A 25,200-nucleotide genomic window follows, 5' to 3' on the forward strand; every position below is an offset into this window, starting at 1 on the left:
CTAGAAAACTGGAAGTGGGGTTGTGTCTCCAAGTGTAGGGCAGTAGCCTTGAGCTGAAGATCTCTGAGACAGTGCCCAGGCCCAGAGTTCAAGCCCCACGACCCATAAAAAAAAAGGAAGAACCATTGTTAAATTCTGTACAAAATCATGTATAGCAACTCACAATGTTTAAACCAACATGTTTTATAACTGCACAATATTCAGATTCAACATTTTCCTTGTTATGTTAAACCAAAGCCAATAGCTGGGCGCGATGGCTCACGCCTGTAATTTTAGCTACTCAGGAGGCTGAGATCTGAGGATAAAACCCGGATACAAAAGGAGCTCAGACTCTTATCTCCAAGTAACCGCTAGAAAACTGGAAGTGGGGTTATGTCTCCAGGGGTAGGGCAGTAGCCTTGAGCTGAAGAGCTGAGGGACAACACCCAGGTCCAGAGTTCAAGTCCCACAACCACCCTCATCAACAACAAAAAGAAAGTACTCCTTTGAAGCAAAGAATAAACCAATTCTTCCTTCCTTCCTTTCTTCTTTCTTTCTTTCCTTCCTTTTTGGGCTAATACTAGGGCTTGAACTCAGGGCCTGGGCACTGTTCCTGAGACATTTGGATGATAGTGAACCAGTTGAGTATACCTATTCTTCCTGTTCTTCAGTGGGTAATTGGAGATAAGATTCTCCTGGTCACAGACTCTCTGGCCCAGCGTGGCTTTGAGTCACCAACTTCTTAGGCCTCTTATCTCAGCCTCCTGAATGGCAGGATTATAGTTGTGAGCCACTGGCACCATGCTATGTTGTCTTTCTTGATTGTGCTGACTTTACTGACCTTATTAAAGATAGATATATGATTTCTAAAGCTTTATTTATTCCACAACTGAAAATTTCATATATGAGATATGCAAAATATGTTCTTAATATTGACTGCTAAAATCAGGCAAAGGCTGCATGTGTGAATTATGGAATTTTGTACATATAAAAATAGGAAAGAGGCTAATCTGAATAATAATGATAATATATTCTTTTCATTAGACTGTCTTATGAAAAATAAATGTACAATAAAAAGTTATCATGACATTTGCTACAGTAAATTAAAGCAGTCATATTTTTTTCATTTTAAACTTTTTCATTTTTAAAAAGGGAAGGATAGGAAATTGGTTGAAGAAACTTGTTTACAATGTGCTTTGCAAGGCCACCCACCCAACATTCAAGCTTTTGCCCAACTAATTAGGTCCCCTTGTTTTATGAGCCATGTGCTTTTAGAACTGGGATAATTTTTAATAGCATAGCCAGGAAAAATAACAGGAGCAGAAAAATATTTTTATAGTTGAAAATCTTGGCAGTGGCTTTCCTGCAACTGAGAACACATTTTGGTTATCCTTTATGAATATCTGAAAAGACAGAAAGAATTAAAATGCATATACAAAAGGTTGTAGAAATGGAGATTTAAATGATTTGCATATCAGTCTAGAAATATAAACTCGCTCTTGAAGGCTAATTTCAATAATCAAACATATACAAGTCCATTTTAAAAAAGAAGATTGAGCCCAGAGGGATGTATAATGCAGCATAAAATTAAAACCAGGCTGACCTGACTGACATTAAATTTGATTAACGAGAATCTTCTCTCCAAAGAACATCTGCCCTTTCAATCCTAAAAACACTGAGGGGTCAAATGAATTAGCTATGTAAATGGAAGCTTCAGTGTCAAGGAATGTCCTCTCTCTCTGATAGAGCTCCAATAAAACCTGATTTATTTCTATTGAATTAAAATATAAAACTTACAATTATGCTTATGTTCTAATTGGTTGATATTTAAGGATAAATATGTTGCATACTTAAATTAAGACAAGTTCTTACAGGTTGTTGTTGGTGATGAGAAGTTCATAGATGTTTGTCAAATAGGTGAGAGTGATTAGGGTGAGATTCAGGTTTTAATTTAGTCTTAAAAAATACTTGCTTAGGTCCAGGAGTTTGGCCTAGTAGCAGAGTGCTTGCTAGCATGCACGAAGACCTGCGTTCATATACATAGAAAAAAGCCAGAAGTGGTGCTGAGGCTCAAGTGGTAGAGCTCTAGCCTTGAGAAAGTCCAAGGACAGTGCTCAGGCCCTGAACTCAAGCCCAGGACTAGAAAAAAAAAATACTTGCTTAAAATGGTAACCCTTTGGCCTAGAGGTAGAGTGCTTGCCTAGCATGCACGAAGACCCGAGTTCAATTCCTCAGTGCCACATACATAGAAAAAAGCCAGAACTGATGCTGAGGCTCAAGTGTTAAGTCCAAGACAGTGCTCAGGCCCTGAGCTCAAGCCCAGGACTGGTCAAAAAAAAAAAAATGGTAACCCTAAGCAACATTGAAAATGAAGGAATTATATAGCGTCTGTATTCAAAGAGCAAAAATACACGCAAACACACATATTCATAAAAAAGAGACGGAAAACAGATCTTGTACCAATAAACAATAAGATGAGCGTCCCGTGTCTCATTTATTTAATAAGGGGTTTCTGTGGTTATCTCGGGGTATGGGGTACTATCACTGGAAACCTGGAAAGATCAAGAGCCCCAAGCTTGAAAAATTAGAATGTCATTTAGGACCACTGAGCCATGGGAGCTAGAAACACCCTTAAAGGATGCATTTCAGCACTATCTGAAGCCAGAAGACCACGGCGCACATGTCCCTCCCTGAGCTAATGCCAGGGAAAAGTTTCCACCATGACCTCGGTCCTGAGAATGTTACAGCCACCACTCCCACCTGCCTGTGCCCAGGGCATACCTCTGTTCTCAGCACCATTCTCTATCTTCATCCAAAAGCTGAAGTTTCACACCCTCTTAGGAGTCATTATGCTAGTATATGCAAGCAAGATGAAAACCCCATAAGTGTAAGAGGCAAGTCTCTGGTGTCCAGAAGAAACAGTACCATAAAGGATTAACTTTTTCATAGAAGTTGCTCTTTACTTACCATGTCCTTTTACTTCTTATCTTGCTATAGAGTGGGTTGTGTTGCGTTCCTTCAAATTTCATGTTTCTCCAGGACATCGGTGTACGACTGTGTTTAGAAATAAAATCTCTACAGTTTTAATTAATTTTGAATTTCAAGATAAAATAATTGTAGGTTTGCGATAGGTTATAAATCCAATTAATATTGACATTGTTATAAAATAGGAAGATTTTAATATAGAGAGACCATAGAGAGAATAAGCAGAGACTGAGATACGGTATGCAAAATGAAGGGTCTTTTGGAGTCACTAAAGCCAGAAGAGACCAGGAAGTTTCTCCCCTAAACTTCAGAGAGAGGAAGACAGAGACAGAGAAAGAGACAAAGCAAGAGAAGCAGAGGGATACGGCGCATAGCAGTTCCACTACTGTGATTATGGAGACAATCAACTGTTCCAGAATAAATTTCTTGGGTTTTTAAGCACCCAGTTTGTGGTAATTTGTTATGGCAGCCGCAGGACATGAACACACTGGGTATACAACATGCAATTTGGAAAGGTTAAAGCTTTCACAGAGAGAAAGCATCCACTTCTGGACTACAAACTGTGAAAAATGCTCGGAATCAGAGGTGGGAACAACAACTGCAACAATGGAGATAATGAAGATGAAATGTATGTGCTTGTTCCAGGCTTGTAATTTTCAATTTAATTCCTGTTTTAGAATTGTGTTGTTCAGTTTAAAGATAGAAGTGGAAGATGTAGAAATTTGTGAGAAAAATAAAAGGATAGGATGCTTACCATGGTATTTTTGTCTTTTTGTGAAAGGATAGCTTGACTTTTTAGATACCGTTAGTCGGTTTCTGCTGCTGTAACAAGAGCTCCTAGAACTGGTAATTCATAACTAACCACAATATGTGATCCTGGGTTTGGAGTCTATGAAGTCTTAGCTCAAGGCAAGTGAAGGGTAGACGTGGGGTCTGAGAAGACAGAATTCCATGCTGGTATTGTCAAAGTAGTCCTGACTGCTGAGACCCCTGCAAGGGAAGAATGATGTTGGCTGACACAGAGGAGGGGTTGAGATGCCTCCTTCAGAATGTCATTGATCTCATTACACAGCAGATATTTCATGACTTAATCAGGATCTAAAGCCGGCCACCTCTCCATACCCAGGACATTAAGTTGTACCACGAATAGAGGAAGGACATAAACACTCGAACCATAGCAGATGCAGATGCTATATAACTGTCATCTTAACAGTGAAAATAAGAAAATCATTGACACAAAAACTAACCGTGGGATTGAAAAAATTAATTGAATTATGTTGGTGGACCAATAAGTTAGTTCAAAAGCATCCCTATAAAAAGATATCTTTGAAATATCACAATAAATGGAATATTCCTTTTTAGTGCATGTTCATTCATTCCCAGCAAATTTTAGCTTCTTCTTTATTCTGTTGCCATTGGTAACTTCTAGAAAATCTGCTTTCTTTCTATAACGTCCTTTATTTATTTTAATGATAGTATCCAAATCTTCAAAGCTACAGTTTATAGTATGTCAATTCAAAATTGTTGATGTGTAGATTTTTCCTATAATACCAAATAAACCTCACAGAAATTTTGAATATATGGAGGATGTTCTTTGTCCTATCATTTTTGTTCTTTTGTTTGCTTTAATTAATTCATAAAGGCATTTCATTGCATTTTTCAGAACTAATATATTTTATCCCATTTGATTACATAGTTTAACAAATATAATTATAAAAGAAAACATATCAAATAAGCTTTTTTCTAATTTGGTTTTTTTATATTGTACTAAACTTTGATTTTGTCAAGTTTCACTAAAAAGCTTCAAGAAAATTTGAAATATTATGAATGGAAGTGGCCAAGTTAAGCATTCAATACTTTAGTATCTTATTTTTTTTTTGCCAGTCCTGGGCTTGAGCTCAGGGCCTGAGCACTGTTCTTGGACTTTCTCAAGGATAGAGCTCTACCACTTGAGCCTCGGCACCACTTTCAGCTTTTTTTCTATATGTGGTACCAAGGAATCGAACCCGGGTCTTCGTGCATGCTAGGCAAGCACTTTAACCACTAGGCCAAACTCCTGGCCTAGTATCTTATTTCTTATTCACACTGTATATAGATTTCCTGAAGATACAGAAAACAAACAGCTTATCGAGGACCAATTGAAGGACTAAAAGTGATATTAGTTACTGGTTGTATGGTAATTGATACCTGTAATTCTAGCTATTTGGAAAGTAAAAATTAAGTTCAGGGCCAACCAAGACAAAAAGGATTATTTTATCTGACCTACAATACAAGCAGAGAACATATCCTTGTAATCTGTGCTATTGAACTGTGGAAGTAATGGCACAAAAGATTGAGAAGGTACAAGGTAGAGTCTGAGATACTGTCTGAAAAACAGACTGACATGGCAGAGTGACAGACGTAGTAAAGGACCCTTAATTCAAAGCCCATTACTTCTCCAGAAAGATGAAAGTTGGGACTTATTTCTGAAATTTCTTAAATTCACAAACTCACATTTTCCTCAGTAGATATGTATTATTTGTATAGTTTTTCCAGGGAAGATGCATTTATTTTTTAAAATATTTCTTGTGATTAATAGAAGGGTTACATTATATTCGCTAGGTGGAAGGTGCATTCCTTAACAATCGTTGCTACCCCTTCTCATTTTTTTTTGTCCCCATTTCCCCCCACCACCTCGTCCCTTCACCTTGAACTTAATTTGTGAATGAGGTCATATTTGAGTCTGTGAGCTATCCTAGGCTGTAGTATTGTGGTATTTGCTCAGGCCCTACACAGCTGCTTTATGTTCATGGCCCTCACTGATGCTTTCCTTTATATCCCCTACCTTTGATATTCTTTTGCCCATTACAGGTATGATAATCAAATGATTTGAGGGATCATAAGAAAAAATCACACATAACAGATTTTAAAGTCCGATGCATTTTTAGAAGTGTAACAGAACACATGAGATTTCTGTGCACCTTCCTCTAAACTTGTTTCTTCCTCTCTGGTGTGCTGTTAACTGCTTCTGTGAGAGCCTTATCCCAAGTCATGCAAATCATACCAAATACTTCAGGACATGTTTACCATTCCTAAATAGCACTGTGGTGTGGACTCAGGGTTTCTGATGACACCAGACTGGGTCCTGTTGTCAAGATGCAACACCAGGAGTATGAACAGGTTTTTATCTGGAGTTTGAGGTCTAATTCCACTGCTAAGTTGCCCACCTAATTGTAGGTAAGATCAAAGAAGGAAGGATCAGGCAGTCAGTCTATAAAACACTGCACTAGCAACCTCCTTGGAAGAAAGCTGTGGATTACTCTTGTCATGACTCAGTGAATTCTAGCAGTGGGCCCTTGTTTTAGGAAAGTAAAGTAAGTGGCTTCTTGAAGACCAATGATGGTATAATTTCCTTTTTACTTTAGCCAAAAGAAAAGTATCCTCTCCAAAAGAATGAACTTGGAAAGAAGCAAGAAACGAGTTTTTTTCTGCAATAAAGTATTTTTAAAAAATGAAAGTGGATATATGGCTTAAGTGGTACAGCACAAGTCTTGAGTAAAAAGAAGCTCAGGGATTGCATCCATACCTGAATTCCAGCCCCAGGATGAGCACGTGCATGCACATACACACACACTAAATAAAATAAACTACATGGACATTAAAAATATCACTCATCATATTGAAGTAAAAAAGATTAGGAATCATAGTCTTTAGGCTAACTCACTACTTAGTGGTTAAATCTGCATCACATTTCAATGAAATGAAAATAAGTTTTCATGCCTTAGTAAAACATGGGCACTGACTGGCTAAAGAACATTTTAAAAAGTATGAAAATAGAATACCAAAAGTTGTTAAAAATTTTAAAGGTGATAGATTAATAAAGATGGGTTGAATTTGATCAAATGGTTTAACACATGCATTGAAATAGCACAATAAAATTTCCTTGTATAATTAATACGTTTATAAAAATAAAAATAGAAAAGAAAGAAAATTGTATCAGTCTTGCCAGAAAGAGTTAATAAAATCCTAAAGCTTTTTGACTCGAACCATAGGTAATTAATTTCCATTAGAAAGTAAATCTGTTACTTTAGTAGGAAATCACTTGCAGACAATTCATCTAGAAAATAAAAATAATATTTGGCTTTTTTTTTCTATGTATGTGGTACTGTGGAATCAAACCCGGGTCTTCATACATGCTAGGCAAGCACTCTACCACTAGGCCAAACTCCAGGCCCCAATAAAAATAATATTTGTTAACAAAATTTCATGAAAACCTTAGCTAGATATTAAAATTGTCTACAGTAGTATCACATTGATACATGTGAATCCAATTTAATTCTTCTAAAAGTAAATTTCTAAATTAATTAATAAGCGAAAAACAATGACTATTTTTATGTGCACCAATTACCATAAGTAAGACTCAACTAAACTGAGGTTTTAGGAGCAGATCTTTGTGCTTATGAAGTTCCACAAATAGCCATCTCAGTATTCTTCTTAGAGCACAAGACTTTACAGGATAAACTATCTTATGTAAAATATTAATTACATTAGCATATCTTTCATGGTATCTGAGAGTCTAGCTCCTTCAGGTCACCATACTGGTGAGTGGACCCAGAAATAAGTAGAAGATGTACTTTGAAGCTTTAGATTAACTAGCAAATGACTTTCCTCGAGTTGCCTTGAAAATTATTTGGCATTTTGGCTCATAGGCCCTAACCTGCCCAAATAAACAATTTAATAAATTTTAAAAGTTCTTTTGGATAAATTTCAGATAAGGACAGTGGCAGCTAGTCAAGTGTATCTTATAACAACCTGTGGTCACAGTGCACTGAGCCCAGGCAACTCAGATGCTCTGGAATCTGAGTATTTTCTATAGTTCAGAACCCAGCATTGGGCTTTCAGTATAGGTCAACATATGCTGGAAAACAAGGTTGAAGAATTTCAAGCCTAATTATTTTCTCTAACTTTAAAAGTTCACAAAGAAAGCAAGGAAGCAACTTTTCCTTTGTGTAAATATATAATTGTCCAGATACGATCTCTCTCTCTCTCTCATCATGTATCTCTACATATATGTAATTATGGATGATATATTAGGAAATATAGCATAGATAATTTTCCCAGTAGTATATGAAAATAAATTTCCATATCTTTGTAGTAAGATATGAATTTTCAGGGATTTTTAGATGAAGATGTAATAAAATTGGATATATTATTGTATGTATTATGGTCAGTTTGATTTATGGAGAATGCTGAGATATTTAATGGAAAGCTAAAAATATTCTGCACATTATTCTACTGTGAACTTTACTTCTGTATTTTTCAAAATGAATTTGGAGCTAAAAATTAGCAAAATTTAAAAAGTAAAGTGGTATCAATTTTACAATGACATACAATAAATAAAATATATTGAAATAGTACCTTTTATGATAAGCTATTTCACAATATTTTATGAAACCATATAAAATCTAATTTTTATATTTAAACCATATTTTCTTTCAATTTTTATTATGAAAAGTTACTTATTTCATCAAAAGGTATGGTGAGTTAATTTTCTTGAATAAAATTAATTTGGTAATTTTGAAACACTGTAGAATCAGAACTATAATAATTGGTTTTAATAGACTTTATAAAATATCTGACTTAACTCATAAAAACCAGTAGCTTTTCTGTATGCCAACAACTAGAAAAGCAAGAGTGAAATCAGGAAAGCAATTCCTTTTTGAACTAGACTTCAAAAAAAAGGGAAACTAGGAATTTACTTAACCAAAGAGATGAAGGGTGTCTGTGATAAAAACTAAAAACCTGAAAAAGGAAATTAAAGCCAAACTACGAAAGTGAAAAAAAAACAACTTTCCTGCTCCTAGATTAGGATTAACACCATGACAACAGCAACACTGCCCAAAGCCATCTGTAAACTCAATGCCCATCAATACCCCAACAATATTCTTTAATGAAAGAAGAAGCAATCCAAAAGTTCATATGGAATAATAGAAAACCCTAAATAGCAAAAACGATCTTTAGCAGAAAAATATACAGTGCTGGAGGAATATCAGTACCACATTTCAAAATCTTTGTAAAGCAATTGTTATAAAAGCAACTTGGTACTGGCACAACAGGCTGGAGGACCGATGGAATATAATTGATGAACCAGAAATTATCCCACAGATCTATGGCCACCAAATCCTGGATAATCTTCAAATGGAAGGAAGACAGCCTCTTCAAAAAGTGTTGCTGGGGCCGGGAGTTTGGCCTAGTGGTTAAAGTGCTTGCCTAGCATGCACAAAGACCTGGGTTCGATTCCTCGGTACCACATACATAGAAAAAATCCAGAAGTGGTGCTGAGGCTCAAGTGGAAGAGCTCTAACCTTGAAAAAGTCCAAAGACAGTGCTCAGGCCCTGAGCTCAAGCCCAGGACTGGCAAAAAAAAAAAAAATGTTGCTGACAGAATTGGCTATACACATGTTGTAAATTGAAGTTAGATCCTTACATGTCTGCCTACACCAGAATCAACACCAAAAGGATCTAAGAAGGAATAGGAGATACTCTTGGCTCCTTAGCATAGGTCAAAACTCCCTAAATATAGACCTAAAAATACACACACACAAATCAAGAAAAGCCTGGATGCATAGGATTACATTAGACTGCAGAGCTTCTGCATGGAAAAGGATATAGCTAGCATGATAAATAAAAAGCCTTCCAATTTGGGAGACAATCCTTCGCTACCTATACAACAGACAAGGGCCTCATATCAGACATATGACTACAGCTCAAAAAATAAACACCCCCAAGAATACAAATCCTCAAAGAAACAACCATCCCATTAATAAGTGGGTTAACCAATTAAAAAAAGAGACTTCTCTAGAGAGAATATAAAAATAACCATACACATATGAAGAAATGTTTAACCTCTCTAGACACAAAAGAAATGCAAATCAAAAACTACATTGAATTCCATCTCACCCCAGTTAGAATGGCCATTACCAAGAAAACATATAATAACAGATGTTGGTGGATATAAGGCCAAAAAGGAACATTACTACACTGTTGGTGGGAACGCAAACTTGTTCAACCATTCTGGAAAGGTGTATTTAGATTCCTCAATGATCCATCCATCAATTCTACTCCTGGGTATTTACCCAAGGGATCACAAACAAGACTACACTAAATCTTCCAGTACAACTGGGTTTATTGCAGAATTATTTACCATAGCTAAGGTATGGAACCAACCTAGATGCCCCTCCGGATATAACTGAACAAAACGTAGTATATACACAATGGAATTCTATGCTTCCATCAGAAAAAAATGCCATCACCCCATTCATAAGGTCATGGAAAAATTTGGAAAAAGTCATATTAAGTGAGGTAAATCAAATTCAAGGAAGCATAGGCTCTATGGCTCCCCTTATTTGTAATAATTAGTGTAGTCCTAGCAGAGGATCACAGTAACTCAGTAGTACATGATCCTACAAAATGATGCTACTTGAAATGAACTCTAAGCGTTGGGTTTTGTTTTGGGTTTTAATATTTTTTTTGTTCTGTGTGAGGTTATTTCTCTTTTTTTTTCTTTTGTTCCCTTCCCCACATTGGTTAATCCCCTGTTGTCATTGTTTTTGATTCTGACACCCTGTGTCTTTTATATACTTTTATCTGATTTGGGGAAAGGAAGGAGAATAACAAGATGGTGAACCAAGACAGTAGCTATAGCCATAAGACACTCTGTTGGAAATGAACTTTACAATTTGGGGGACAGGGACGTTGGGAAGAGGGGGGGAGGGGATGTGGGAGAAAGCAAGGCAGGGCGAAACACTGTTCAACAAGAAATATATATATTACCTTAGTTACTTAATTGTAACCCCTCTGTCATCACCTTTACTGCGGGGGCAGCTATAGGAACCCCGCTGCTTGCCACCTGTGTTTCAGCACTTACGCACTCAGTGGCGCCTGGCCCCTCCTGCCTGGAGCAAGTGAGGCATTTCTCAGGACACCATTGGCTGAGGGTCACATGCAGGGACATCCCTATTTGATGACGTGACTGCCACTGCTTGATCTGTATTTAGTGAGCACGTTTTTTGTAAAATAAAGTGAAATCTGTACCGAGAGTCTGGTCTCCGGAGTCTGTTCCCGGGATTATTCGTGGGTTCCACTGCCATCTTACCACCCTCCCAGATGTCTGAGAAGGCCCCCAACACTTTACAATAAAGTAAAATTGAAATTTAGAAAATCAACCCGTAGGGTTAAAAAAAAGTTTTATAAGCAAGTGTAAGTAGCCATTTAAAATTCTTTAATAAATCCAGTGAGCAGAAATGTAACTAGAGGAAGTTAATCTGGCTAAATAATGTATGCATGTATGAGTTATCACGGAGAACCTCTTTTGTAAAATCACATATCAAAGAAAACAAATGACAGAAATTTATTTAAAAATATATATGATTTGTATTAGTATCTTTTTGCAAAATATATTTAAATATAGTTAGTGCTATAAGAAAAAAATATCCCAAACATGTAAGTACAGTCACTAGATGGTAACATAGTAGCTGAGTTCATTACAAATCTAATTTCTGTCTAGAGGAATTTCTAGTTCTCATATTCCATTGTCTTTAGTTTTCACATCGAAATTTTTGTTCGAAGATGTGTTTGTGCTTAGCAGAATTTTATACCTCCCTTTAAAATTTTAATCTCTATTATTACATTTATATAACTAAATAAAGGATAGAAATATGAACAAAAATAACAATCAAGAAAGGAAAATGATTCACTGGGCCATAATAATATAAAAGAACCTTACCCACTAGCAGAACAAGTGTCTGCCCATGTCTGGGTTCAAAGACTCACACACACTCTCCTTACTCACACTCCATTAATCACAGGGTTCAGTGTCAGTATTTTTTACCCCTTTGTGGTGGCATTTTCCATAACATAAAGACAAGTATTTCATGAACTAACCTGCTCCTTTGGGAGGATTATCTACTATTGGCATAAAGCATGTTTGCTTGTTGTTGTTGTTGTTGTTAATTAGAGGATTTTACTTTCTAAGCAGCTTTAGGTTAACAAAAAGATTCCAGAGGAAATACTTATAGCCCTTCAGTTAACCCACTTTGCCTCTTTTTGTTAACATAATTATTAGACAGAAACAGGCATAATTGTTAAGCCAATGTAGACGTGAAATTTTTTTTTATAATAAACTGAAATCTATGGATTTGCTAGACTGCAACCTAAGTTTTTTTCTGTTCTTTTTGATGAATTTACAAAACAGATGACCATTGTTTGTTGCTTAAAATGAATTACATGGAATATTCAACATTTTATTATAAAACAAATTTTGTACTAAAAGATTTTGGACATCTGAAGGATAATGTGAATGTCCTCAGACAGTTTGAGGTACACCAGGTTAAGATAGAATATTTCACAGGTTTGATATACTAAAAGCCTTCTAAACTGTGATATTTCCAAATTATTATTGGCTTATTAGAATGCAACCCTATAATAATCAAGGAGCATCTGTCATTTCATTGATGAAAAATAGTGTTTATCTCTTGATATCTTGCACATTCTGCCCACAATATAGCATAATTCTATAACACAGTGACTCTGCACAGCTCTAATGCAACAAAGTATCGTGATCCTATTTGAAGCCAAGATGATTTTACATTCTCTTCAAGATTTGTTAAACTTCATGCAACATACAAAGGCTTATGGGAAAATATAAATGAAGAACGTTTTGCTACATATTTTAGAGCAAGCTAGAATATTTAATGTAGAATGTACGGATAGAATCTCTAGAGTCCTTTTCTGGGAAATTTCCATTTATTTTAGAGAATAAATTGCATGTTGCTACTTAGAATCTTTGCCTTAGGGATCATGTAAAGGAAAACTGGGTAATTAACTGAATTTTTCTCAACTTGTTGGGGAATCCTTTTCCTATGTGTGAAAGTTTCCTTTATAAATAAATGAGGGATGTGTATATGTCTCAGAAGAATCTGGACAAGACAACATTTGGTCTATGGAAAATTACAAAATGAGCAATAAGCACTCAGTAGATCTTTGTTTCACTCCCACATGTATATCCATACATGTATGTGTATGTAATTTTGTGTCAGAAATCACAGAGATAACAAAACTTAGTAATGTCAGTTCATAAATTGAATATAGAAAATGCAATGACAATAATTTATTTGAAAATAAAATTTTTATTGAATATTATATGGGGGAAAAGGGATGTTAATTAGATATGCTCCTGCTAGGAGACACTGCGTAGAATGCATTGCCTGAAGAAAGAAATGGTAATTCAAAGGACTGAAGAATGATTATGTGTACATGCATTTTATAGATGCCCATTTTTCATTCTGCTATATCAGAGTCAATATGCAATATCACATGCAGATGAAATCGCACAGGAAATGTAGTTACAAGATGCTTGTGGGGTACTTTACTTGTGGATTGTGTGACACGAGGGATTCTATCATGATCTCAAGGGAACATTGCTGGGTGAGATCTTTTAGAGTAAACATTTAAAACTGAACAGATTAAAAAGTTTCTCAATATTTAATGACACCAGAAATCAGAAAGACTTTTCTTCTACTCTACTGGATACTGTTGACATTTCCTCCAGTGGCTTGCAGGTGTGGTGCCGTGGGTCATCATTTCACATCACTCATTTCACCACAAGAGTCGAATTTCACATATATTCACATATTTTCAATTTCTGTGTATATAGAGCTGACATTTATTTGGTAGGATTTACATTCATTTAAAAAATAGTATAGCTGTCAACATCTGAGAATCATTTTGACTTTATACCTGCCTCAAGATCTTGTATCTATTTTTTAATATAAAATGAAAGCCGATAGCAAGCTAAGAAATCCAGCATTTTGTCAGAATAAATAAGTCTGTCTCCATTAGTTTCTGAACTCATAGTGGGATTTTTGCTAGTTATATCGTGTGTGTGTGTGTGTGTGTGTGTGTGTGTGTGTGTGTATGGGTCTGAGTATCCATCCATTTGTATGTCAGTCAGTCAGCAATGCAAATAGGGATGACTGTACGCAGAAGTGAAGTTAGACAATAATAACGTGTTAAAATAATAAATTTGTTTTTGTCATTGTAATGATGGTAAAAATTGGTATTTAAAAATTTCCTTCATTTAGGACACTAATAAGTAAATTTAAATTTATGACCTTTTTAGGTATGTCCCAATGACAACTATATAAACTTTCAAGCTCCATTATGAAGAAGAGGTAGATATTAAGTTGAGGGCAAAAGTCAATGTCATTAATTTCTACATTTCTTATAAAAAAAACAGCTATCGATGAATTTTTAATGAATTACACCTAACCCTTTGTGCTGATCTGTTTGTAAAGTTCTTATTTCCAGTTTTTTAAAAGCACATCAATATTGATAAAAATTTTCAGAATATTTCTTCAATACTTGTCCCAGCAGATGGCATTTCCCAGGCCTCTGGAAGAGAGGGCTCACAGAAAAGGGGAGATCATTGAGCTTTGCACCACAGAAGAAAATGATGGAATAACTTTTTTTAATGTATATTATACAATACTTGGAACTACTAACCAGAAAATGAAAAAGAAAAAAACAACAGCATAATGAGTGATTGTTGTCCTTAATATACTGTTATCTCTCATCTCTTTTGCTGTCCCTTGGTTACCTCACATTGTTACAGTATTTTACCTTGTTATCTGATATATTGTACATATGTTTATTTGGTTATTTGAAATAGGATAGGGAAGGGGGAAAACAAGATGAGGGGCGGGCGTAAGGAAGAGAAATGAGGACTAAAACATGAAAAAGGGTATCAATGTTTGTGAAGTAATGCACCTTCTATCTGGAGAATATAATGTAGCCCTTCTATTAATTACAATAAAATATATGAAAAAAAGAAAAAAACAACAGCAACCTAGTCCCAAGTAGCTGGACCACAGTTCATGAGCTAAATATGAAAACGGTAATATTTATTAATTTTATCAAAATAGAAACACTTAAGTCTGAAGACAAAAGTTGTGTGGGACATTTGACACCAAAACTGTACAAATTATAACCTAAATTTTTGTTTTTGTTGGTGGTGGTGGTGATGAGGCTTAAACTCAGGGTCTGGGGCGCTGTCCTTGAGCTTTTTCACTCAAGGCTAATGCTTTACCACTTTGAGCCACAATACCACTTCTTGTTTTCTGGTGGTTAATTGGAGATAAGAGTCTGGCAGACTTTCCAACCTGGGCAGGCTTTGAACCACAATCTTCATATCTCAGCCTCCTGAGTAGGCATGAGCCACTGGCAGCCACAAATACTTAATATTTTTAAAGAAAGAAAAATGGAACATAAAGAAAGGCTAAACAGGAGAAAAAACAAGTTAGTCAAAAAGAATTACTAATTACAAATAGATGCTTTTTAATGACTCCATTGTGTTAAAATGTATATAAGGAAAAAATTATCAGACAATTAGACATTAAAATGTTGGATGCTAATTACACATTACATTCAACAATGTCTTATTACTTAGCCTGGCCACGACATGTTAATGGTAGTTTAATGAAAATTATAGAAAAAATAACAGTGTCTCTTTTTCAACAAATAGAATTTATGAACTCTAGATTAACTAGCTGGTCGGTTACACCTCAACAACACATATAACTATGATATACAGAAAGTAAGTCACTGCATAACTAGGCCAGCCTATTGTTGCTAGAACATTCACGGGAAAGGTGACAATGAGTGAATAAATGAACAATTAATGAAAGATGCCTTCAAACATAACACTTTTCAATTTTATGCTGTACATTGCTTTTTTTTTTCTTTTCCTATGGGTCATGGGGCTAGAACTTGGCCTGAGTGCTGTCCCTGAGCTCTTCAGCTCAAAGCTACCACCCTACCCTGGAGCCAAGCCCCACTTCCCTTTTTCTAGAGGTTAATTGGAGATAAGAGTCTCAGATCCTTTTGTGCCTGGGCTGGCTTTGAACCTTGATCTTCAGATCTCAGCCTCCTGAGTAGCTAGGATTACAGGTGTGAGCCATCACGCCCGATTCCATACATTTCTTCTATGTAATTTAATAACTTATGATCTTTCATCCAAAAATGTTTTGCCTGATTCCATACATTTCTTCTATGTAATTTAATAACTTATGATCTTTCATCCAAAAATGTCTTGCTGAATTCTGACCATGGACTGTGAGCTGGGCTCTGCACATGTTGCAGATGACCTTACTGTGATGAGAGGCTTGTATCTGTTGTCAGAAAGTGGAAAAGTGACATGATGACAGGAGTAGAAAATGTGTTCTTAATGGCAAATGTCATTATTTCTCTTGCTTGGTACTGGCTGATCCACTGTAGCACTTTTGATCATGTAACTTCTGATCTTATAGTGTCAGCATGATGCTTTAGTTGTACTGTTTATTTCATGACAAGGGAAATTCCTCGATGTCTGTTTTTTTTCAGTATGAGAGAATTGATGTTAACAAGAAAATAATCTTGTCCCAAATGACAAAGCAATGAAGAGGTAAAGCTAGAGTTTCAGTATCACAGTAACGTTGAATTCCCAACTCCTGTTGTAAAAAGGCTCCACAGATTGCAAAACAAAATTTTTGTCTCAGAGGAACTCAGGTAGTTATTGAACATTGCGTAATTTACATATTGAATCACATATCAGCTATTGATGAAGAATCATGCTATGCAATTTTCTGAACTCATGTTGATAAGAATGGCAATCATTTCTAACTGCAGAAGTAAATTAATGAAAAAAGATCAGAATCTTTCCATCTCAATTATTTTTGCATAAAACAAGTTTGTAACTTGTCAATACCTTTCTCTTTCAATACACTCATGTCCTGCAGCATATGTAAATATTGTTATGTGGATGTTTGTCTAAGAAGTTTACAGTTTTCTAAGAAAAGCTTTTATACACCGGTACCCGTACACACATGTTTATGCTATGTACATTTATTTAATATATATAATTAATAGTGTTAAATGTAGCTTTATATAGGAAGATAGATACAAAGAATTGTTTGTTTGTTTGCTTGCTTTTTTTTCCATGTATTTTTTATTGTAATTAATAGAAGGGTTACATTATATTCACCAGACAGAAGGTGCATTACTTCACATACATTGATACCCTTTCTCATGTCTTGGTCCCCATTCCCTTCCCCCACACCCACCCCTCATCTTGTTTTCCCCCCTTCAAATAACCATATATGCATATATACAATAAGAACCATATAAATTTTACATGTCTGACCAGCAGGAATTATAGAAAAAGATAAGCAATATAAGAAAAAGTAGGAAATTTCCAAGAGATAGTACAAAAGGATATTCTATACACGAAGAAATTGTGTCTCCATACTGAAGGGCCCTGTTGAATACCAGTTCAATGAATAAAAAGTCACCTATTATGACTTAAACACATCATCTTGAAACTTCAAAGAAGCAAGGACAAAGAAAAGAATTGAAAAGCTTCCAGAGAAGAAGAAAGGAAACACTGATTGTGAAAGACCAGGAATCAAAATGTACTTAAGTATATATCTCCTCATTAAGACTGGATGCTAGACAGCAGAGTAATAAATTCATATTTCTGGGGAAAATTGAATAAGAACTTTAACATTTATGGCCAAGGAAATTCAATGAAGTGTGAAAGCAGAATGAAAATGATTTCAGATATCTAAGGATTTAGCAAGCCAAGCTTCCTGTTTGTTTGCTTTTTGCAAGTCCTGGGGACTGAACATAGGGCTGAACACTGTCGTTGGCCTTTCCTCAAGACTAGTGCTCTACAGCTTGAGCCGCAGCACCATTTCTGCCTTTTTTTTTAATAATGTATGTCGTACAGAGAAATTAAACCTGGGTATTCATGCATGCTAGGCAAGCACTCTACCACTAGGCCAAACTCCCAGCCCAAATAACTGTTTTTATCATAGTTAATGACTATATTTCATGGTCATTGATAATTTTATAGGGCAATTTCTGTAGACTTTGTAAGGATAAATGTAAGAGTAAAAATTATTATCGTGTTTGAATGTCTAATTAGTGCAGAGTTCACTTATTTGTTATTGTGATTGCTAAGTAGTTGCACAAAGAGATTTCAATTCAATAAATCAGTATATGAGTAAAATGGGTCTTTCCCAAACCCATTCACACCCTCAAGTTAGCTGGTTCCCATTTTGCATATGTAGATTGAATTTAAGGACTGCATCCACTTATTCTTCCCTTAGCCATTCCTCTGCCCTGCCTCTCTTGGACCCATTCCTACTCTGGTGTTCATTTCATATATGATTTTTTTCCTATAAAAATCACTTTGTGCAAAAGAAGGCACATGCCTTTCTGACACAATTGTAGAGTATTTCTTAACATAGGATTGAGCTCCTAAGTGCTATGGATAATGGTGATAAGTGACATTGAGGGAAAAATTAACATGCTTAGAGAATTTTTGTGGAATTATAGTGTTTGTTGGATCATTGGCTTAGGGTTCAAAACCCAGCTGTTTGGCAACTACCAGAGCCAACTTGCTATGAGTTAGGGTTTTGAATTTGCATTGCAAATGACCACCCGGTAATGATAGCTACATTTACCACTGCTAACACTTTGCACATAATGGATTGCTCTGAGAAGGCCATGTCTTCATTAGACAGGCAGCTAATACTGGGCCTCGATGATTGTGCCAAGTGAAAAATGCGCCCATATTTTCACTATCATGTTAGATTATTTAACTATTCTTCTTACCATGTTTTATAGGTTTGATTTGGGTGCTTTTAACACTTTCACCTAACTTTTTTCCACCCTCTTCTAAGCCAACACTGAAACAAAATATGATGTTGCTAATTATTGTTCCAGTGAGATTTTTCTTTCTAGTCTTCTTCCTGCCAAGAAATTGAAACACAATTAATTCCTCTGGAAACGTCTTTCTCTCTGCCTTTGCTGTCATATTTAATCCATTTGATTAACAAATGTCAATTATGCAAGTTTTTCTCTAGTTAAATTTTGTGCATGTTGTAGAATAAATGAAAATTGCTTCTCAATTTCGTAGAAACAAATACAGACCCTTGTTTCCACATCTTTCATCACTTTATGAGTCTTTTATTAAGGACAACAATGACACCAATTCAGGGGACCTTCTGAGCCCAACTGACCCATCCATTGACCATTTCAGGTTTATTTGTGCAATTGACCTCAAAAGTGGAGAAAGGACTGCTTGGAGCTTGAATGTCTTCTGATGTCACCATTAGGTCAGAAAGCTGATAGTGACTCTTCTGAACCATTGATCTAAAGCAATATTCACAATGAGTGAAAAGGGTGATTTGACAATTTTACCTCCCCATGTACTCATATAAAGTCCTTTTTCTGATTATGTTCAATAGCTCCTTTTACAGTAATTAACAACATTTGGCCTCTGGAAATTCATAAAGCCAAGCCAACTGGGGCTAGCCTGCAGTTTTCTAAAAATGTAACACCCTACCAATATTTGTATCTGAAAGATATTATTCAAGATTTTGTCATACATGATTTCCCTGGAAACATTTAGGTAAATTTTATTCAGAAAGATGATAAGCACATGTGTGCCAAACAATCTCACAGAGAAGTGAAGGTTTTCCAATTCAAATGATTATTTTTGTGCTATTCGTAGGAAAGAAAAGAAAAACATAAAGCACTTATGATAATAGCAAATGCCTTGGATAAGAAACAACTTTCTAATTGATTGTCAGAGCACATGAAAAGAACAAATGAAACAATGTTATTTAAAAGCCTAGAAGGTTGATTACTTACATGCATGTCATATTCTTCAATTATATTTCTACTTATCAAATTGGTTTTTCAACACTAGATAAAATGTCAAAATATGCACATAAATGGAATCTCATGTGGTGCATTGACCTGAGTATGTACTGTAGAGTGTTTAATTCATTTCAATCATATCTGTTTCTCAAATCTTTATCATTTCTTTTTTATTATAATTAATGGAAGGATTACATTATATTTGCCAGGTAGAAGGTGCATTTCTTCAGAGATATTGACATCCCTTCTCATGTTTTTTGTCCCCATTTCCCTCCCAAAATCTTCATCATTTCTTTAAAGTCAAACATTTTAAAACTATCTCTTAGCTTTTTGGAACATACGATTTTAATTGTTTTAGTGAAATGTTTATAACAGTGGGCTAGAAAATTGATTTTCTATTAAAATGCTACTCAATGTATATGCATTAAAACCCTGGATTTATGTAAAAATTATTTAGGAGCTATTATTAAATTTTATGCAATTATTTATGTCATTTATGACTTATAATATATATTATATTGTGAAGACTGGGAGAATTTAATGCCTTGTTTTGTGAAATGTCTAACTTTTTTCTTAGACGCTTTCAGCTGTAGGAAAGTTAAATACACTAATTTAATTATTGAATATGTTTTGGAAATCTTCATGTAGATACTGAGTTTATGTTTTGTTAGCTTGGGGAAAGTCAATGGGAATGAAATAAGATGATAGTGCTACCTACGATACAAAGAACTGTGGAGTACACAGAAATTGAAAAGAACCTAACATGTGTGGTCTCGAATATGTTGCTGTTTTTGCTGCTGCTGCTGTCGTTATCTCCCTTTCTCAGTTGGCCTTTGCTATGCTACCTGTTCCTCAGGTTACTGGCAGGAAATACAATCCAAAGGGCAAGAATGAGTACCTGAGGTCTCTTGGTCCATCTGTGCTCCTGTAACACGATCCCTGAAGCTAGATCCTCTTTCGGGGGTAATTATTTCTCACAGCTCTGGAGGCTGGGAAATCCAAGATCACGTTTCTGTCGTTTGGTGTCTGGTGTGGCCCAGTCTCTACTTCCGAGGTGGTGTTCACTATGTTATCTCATTCAGAAGAGAACCCCTGTTCTCATGTGACAACTGAAGATGACAAAGTCTGTCCTTCATGTCCACTAAGAGTTCATCCATCCCATCAAGATTCTGCCCTCCCCACCTACTCACCTCCAAAACCTCTACATCCTGCTGGCCCCTTTTACAGCATAGGAATGGGGTAAACAGTCATACATGACAAATACTGATTTTTCTCTCTCCTTTTCCTTTTCCCCCTCCCTCTTCTCCACCCCCCTCTCTCTTCCTCTCTGGTAAGGAAAGTTCAAGTGAAAGAAAAATGTGAAGACTGACTTAACATGTGTTGGGGAAAGGACTGTTAGATGAATGGAAAAAGGAAGGGTGCCAAACTAGTTGACATTCCACGTACTCGGGCAAATTATTTAGAATATATAGCACTCACAAACAAATTGTCACCTGGTGTGGTGGCTCACACCTGTAATCCTAGCTATTCAGGAGGCTGAGATCATAGGATAGTGGTTCCAAGCCAGCCCAGGACTAACATCACGAGACTTTTATCTCCAATTAATCACTAGAAAAGGGGAAGTGGAGCTGAGGCTCCAAGGGTAGGATGGTAGACTTAGCTGAAGAGCTCAGGGACCGTGCCCAGACATATAGTTCAAGCCCCATGACCCGCAAAAATGAATGTCAATAGTAGCTACAAATAATGGTTTTTGCTATAAAAGCTAAACTTGTATCTCTTTGATTTTTGCTTTTCAAAAATATTTAATAAGAAAATTCACAATTTTTGTATTGTACGTCTGTAGTCTTATAATAATTTTCAGAATTTTGTCATACTTTGATTTAGAATTTCAGTTAATATTTTAGTCTCCCTTTGTACATGAAGTTTATTGGGTGAGGAGGGGTGAGTAGAAGAGCACATGCATGAACACACATGTAAGATTATTTGAGAATGCACATGCATACAGCATCACATACAGTTTCAGATATATGTTATTCTTATTGTGGCAGGGTCAGTAACTCATAATAGTTTAAGAACAGCAAAACCTATATTCAATAAGTTTTTTACTAGCTACAGAGGCATGCTAAACATGAACTTTTCTAAACACTTGTCTCAGGTTACTCCTTCTAGGTATTCTATGTTGAATGGGAGAGAAAGGTACATAGGAACCAGTGACCTGTAATTTAATAAACTACTCTTCCTTGGCTCAGCAACTACCCTTTTCTCCCCTCCATATAGAAAATATTTTATATTTTAAATGACATATATATGTATATATGTGTGTATGTATATATACTTATATATGCATATATATGCATATATATAAATATTTGTATACACTTATATATTTATACATATATATCTGTGCCTTGGGTTAATAAACGTATTTGTTTCTTGAACATATTTGAATGAATCCCACTTATGGCTTGTTTATTTCTCTTTATAATGGCCCATAATCAGAAGGGCATTTGTGACATGCTCACAGCTATATGCTTCTACAAGACAAATTTAAACCTAAAGGCAGAGGTCAATAAAACATGAAAGAGAAGGCCTGTGTCTGCTGGGCCAGGAATAATTCATCCTTGGGTTTGGATTTTCTTTGTTAATAGAAACCATGACATCTTTATGTTGCTACATGTAATCTTCTCACTTTCTTCACCCTCTAAAATTACTAGAACAATGTCTACATTTTGCCTCTGCTTCATATGTTATTTTCTTCTCCTTACAGATTAAATAGCGTTTTTATATGTTCCCACAACACCCAGTATATTTCTTGGCTGTTTATCTCGTTTTAAAACATGCTGTGTTTTGCTTCTAAAGGATAAATTGTGAGTTCTTTGAAGGCAGGATCTGGGTTTTCTCCAAGAGATTCAAATTTATCCCCAGAAGATGGTTTATATGTGATAAATTTCTAGTTCAACAATTTTATTTCACCAATTTAAACCACTGGATACAGTCTTTCCTAATCTCAGGAGCAAACAGAATCCATAATCTCACCCACCATGATTTCCTTCATTAGCATGAAGAAATGGGCAAGTGCTAAAAAATGATGTATGCATGAAGAGAGAAACTCAAAGAAGATATACAATCAGTTTGCCATTTCTAAGATTTCTTGCATTTCTAAAATAGAATAGTAAAAATATAGTACTAGTAAAATTTTTCTACGTGCTTCCAAATAGTTTAAAATAAATTTAACATGCCATCTACTTCTATACAGAGATAATAGAGTTGATTTGTTGTTTTATGGCACATTTCACACTCATTCTCGGGCCTAGTGTGGCCTATTAGGCTCTGCGCTCACAGCTTAAGCTGCAGTGACTGAAAACACTGTTACATTTGGCTGCCACTCAAACCTAATGCAATTTATATGTCAAATGGATTCAGTGCTTCCAAAAGGAGAATGTAATTTATTTTTTGGCAAATAGATGAGTTCCTGTCTTGAAGAAAAAGACTACTGAGAAGTTTTTCATAGCACTTTTTTTTTCATTTTTTTAAAAAACAACATTTTGATGAGTGAGTATAAATCAATTAGCTAGCATCGCATGGGATTCATGCGATTTAACTCTTCTGCAATCTTTTTTTTTTTTTTTAAGTGAGTTAGGGAAGGATTCAGTCTATTTGGGCCTAAGGTCCCTTTGCTCTATGAAATTTAAGAGCGTGCTGCTGGGGTTACACGAACGCACAGACACGTTTTCAAATCCCACCGGGTTTCACTATGGTGATGCCAGTGCAAATGCCAGTGGTGAAGTTCAAAGACACCAAGAGCTGGGATTGCCAGACGTCAGCTCTGGCTTCTGGAGGAAGCAATAGTCAATCCCGGACAAACACACACACGACCTGTCTGTGTCTGCCACCCAGGGCCACAGTTGGGTGGGAATGAAAGCCTGAAGCTGTCCACTGATGGGGACCCCAGAGTGGCCTCTCCAGGGAGGTGGCCTGGGCAGGAGGAGCCAGGAGAATGTTGGAGAACTAGAAAGTCTGAAAGTGAGTTTTGTCGTCGGGGCTCCTGCTGCGTCAATCAGGTCGGTGATGAAGGATTCTCGATGGGGCTGGCCCTTGTTTGGACCCACACCCACTGACCGATGGGCAGGGGGAGGCGTAGAGCGCGTTTGGCAATGCGCACTGTTTTGATTCTTGAATCGTGGACGCAGATCAGTGGAAGAGCATTTTGTCCAAATGCACAAATGGCTGTCTTCAGTTCACGCTTTGAGTCTTCAGTCAGGAGACAGCCACGGGAATCAGTGATGTAGGCACGTCTCCTCAGCAAGCATTTCCTGAAAGAAAAGGCCAATTCTTGCCTAGGCGCGGGGCGCTGGCCCACGTCCTCATGGCGGCCCTCCCTTCCCCAGAGCAGCGTGGAAATCTCATCCTGGAAAGGCCAGATGGCAAGTGGACCTATGTAAGATGCACTGGACGGCCAGCCCAGCAAAGGAATGACCACTGTGTCTCCTCGCTGACCTCCCTTCCAGGGAGGGGACACTTCAAACCTTCCCTCGACAGTGTCCAGAGTTTCTGACCAAGACTCATCATCATTCCTACCGACCATTCTCTCGTCCTCAACCCTCTCCGTGGAGCTGTCTGGATTCTTCATCCGAACACAGGGCGACTGAAAGATCAAACGATAGATGAAACAGATCACTAATAACTACATCTATTTTTCGTAGAAACGGAGTAAGGATTGTGGCCCGCAAAAGTGAGAGTGGTGAAAAATACTGGATACCGTAGGCGAATCTTTCAGAATGGAGGTAAAAGGGGAGGATAAAGCATCTCTACACTTCAATTATTTCCACAAAGTTTGCAAACTAGTTATTAAGTTTGAGACCAGATTTTGGGTGCTGAGTTATGTATGACAGTAAAGCAGAAAACAATATCAAGATCACACTTTATTTTTCAAGAATATAGTAAGAAAAATAAAACTTAAGTAGTGATTGCCACTTATCTTTAAATAGTGAGAACCTCACTGATTTTTTTTATTTTTTTTTACATTTTATTTAAAAATCCGAAATAAATATACTTTTTTCTCCAAAAGGCTGGTTCTAAATATTATAGATGAATTAAGGTTTTAGAAAATAATCTCTTTGGCTTTAAATCCAATCTCTATAAATCTAAATGGCTCTAAGGCCACCAAAGTATAAGTGACTTAAGACGCTAGTTGGGGAATTTTAATTCCCAGCTCAATTATCTTAACCTTGTCCCAAACACATCTCAAGGAGAGAGAATACTTGAAACACAAGCTAAAGTTCAGACCTGAAAAATTGTTAAAGTCAATCAACAACAATCCATAATCACAAAGTAGTCTCATTTACAATGTACCTAGGTATATTTTATACTTTTAAACCTAGTACTTGCTTATTAGAGAAAATATTAATATACCAACTTAGAGACAAGTTTTGTAAGCATCAGTCTACAGTATAAAGATGACATTTATGATATTTAATTATATGTGTAACTTCGTTA

This window comes from Megascapheus bottae, chromosome 11 (assembly GCF_031878675.1).
Source record: "Megascapheus bottae isolate mThoBot1 chromosome 11, mThoBot2.hap1, whole genome shotgun sequence".
NCBI lineage: Eukaryota > Metazoa > Chordata > Mammalia > Rodentia > Geomyidae > Megascapheus > Megascapheus bottae.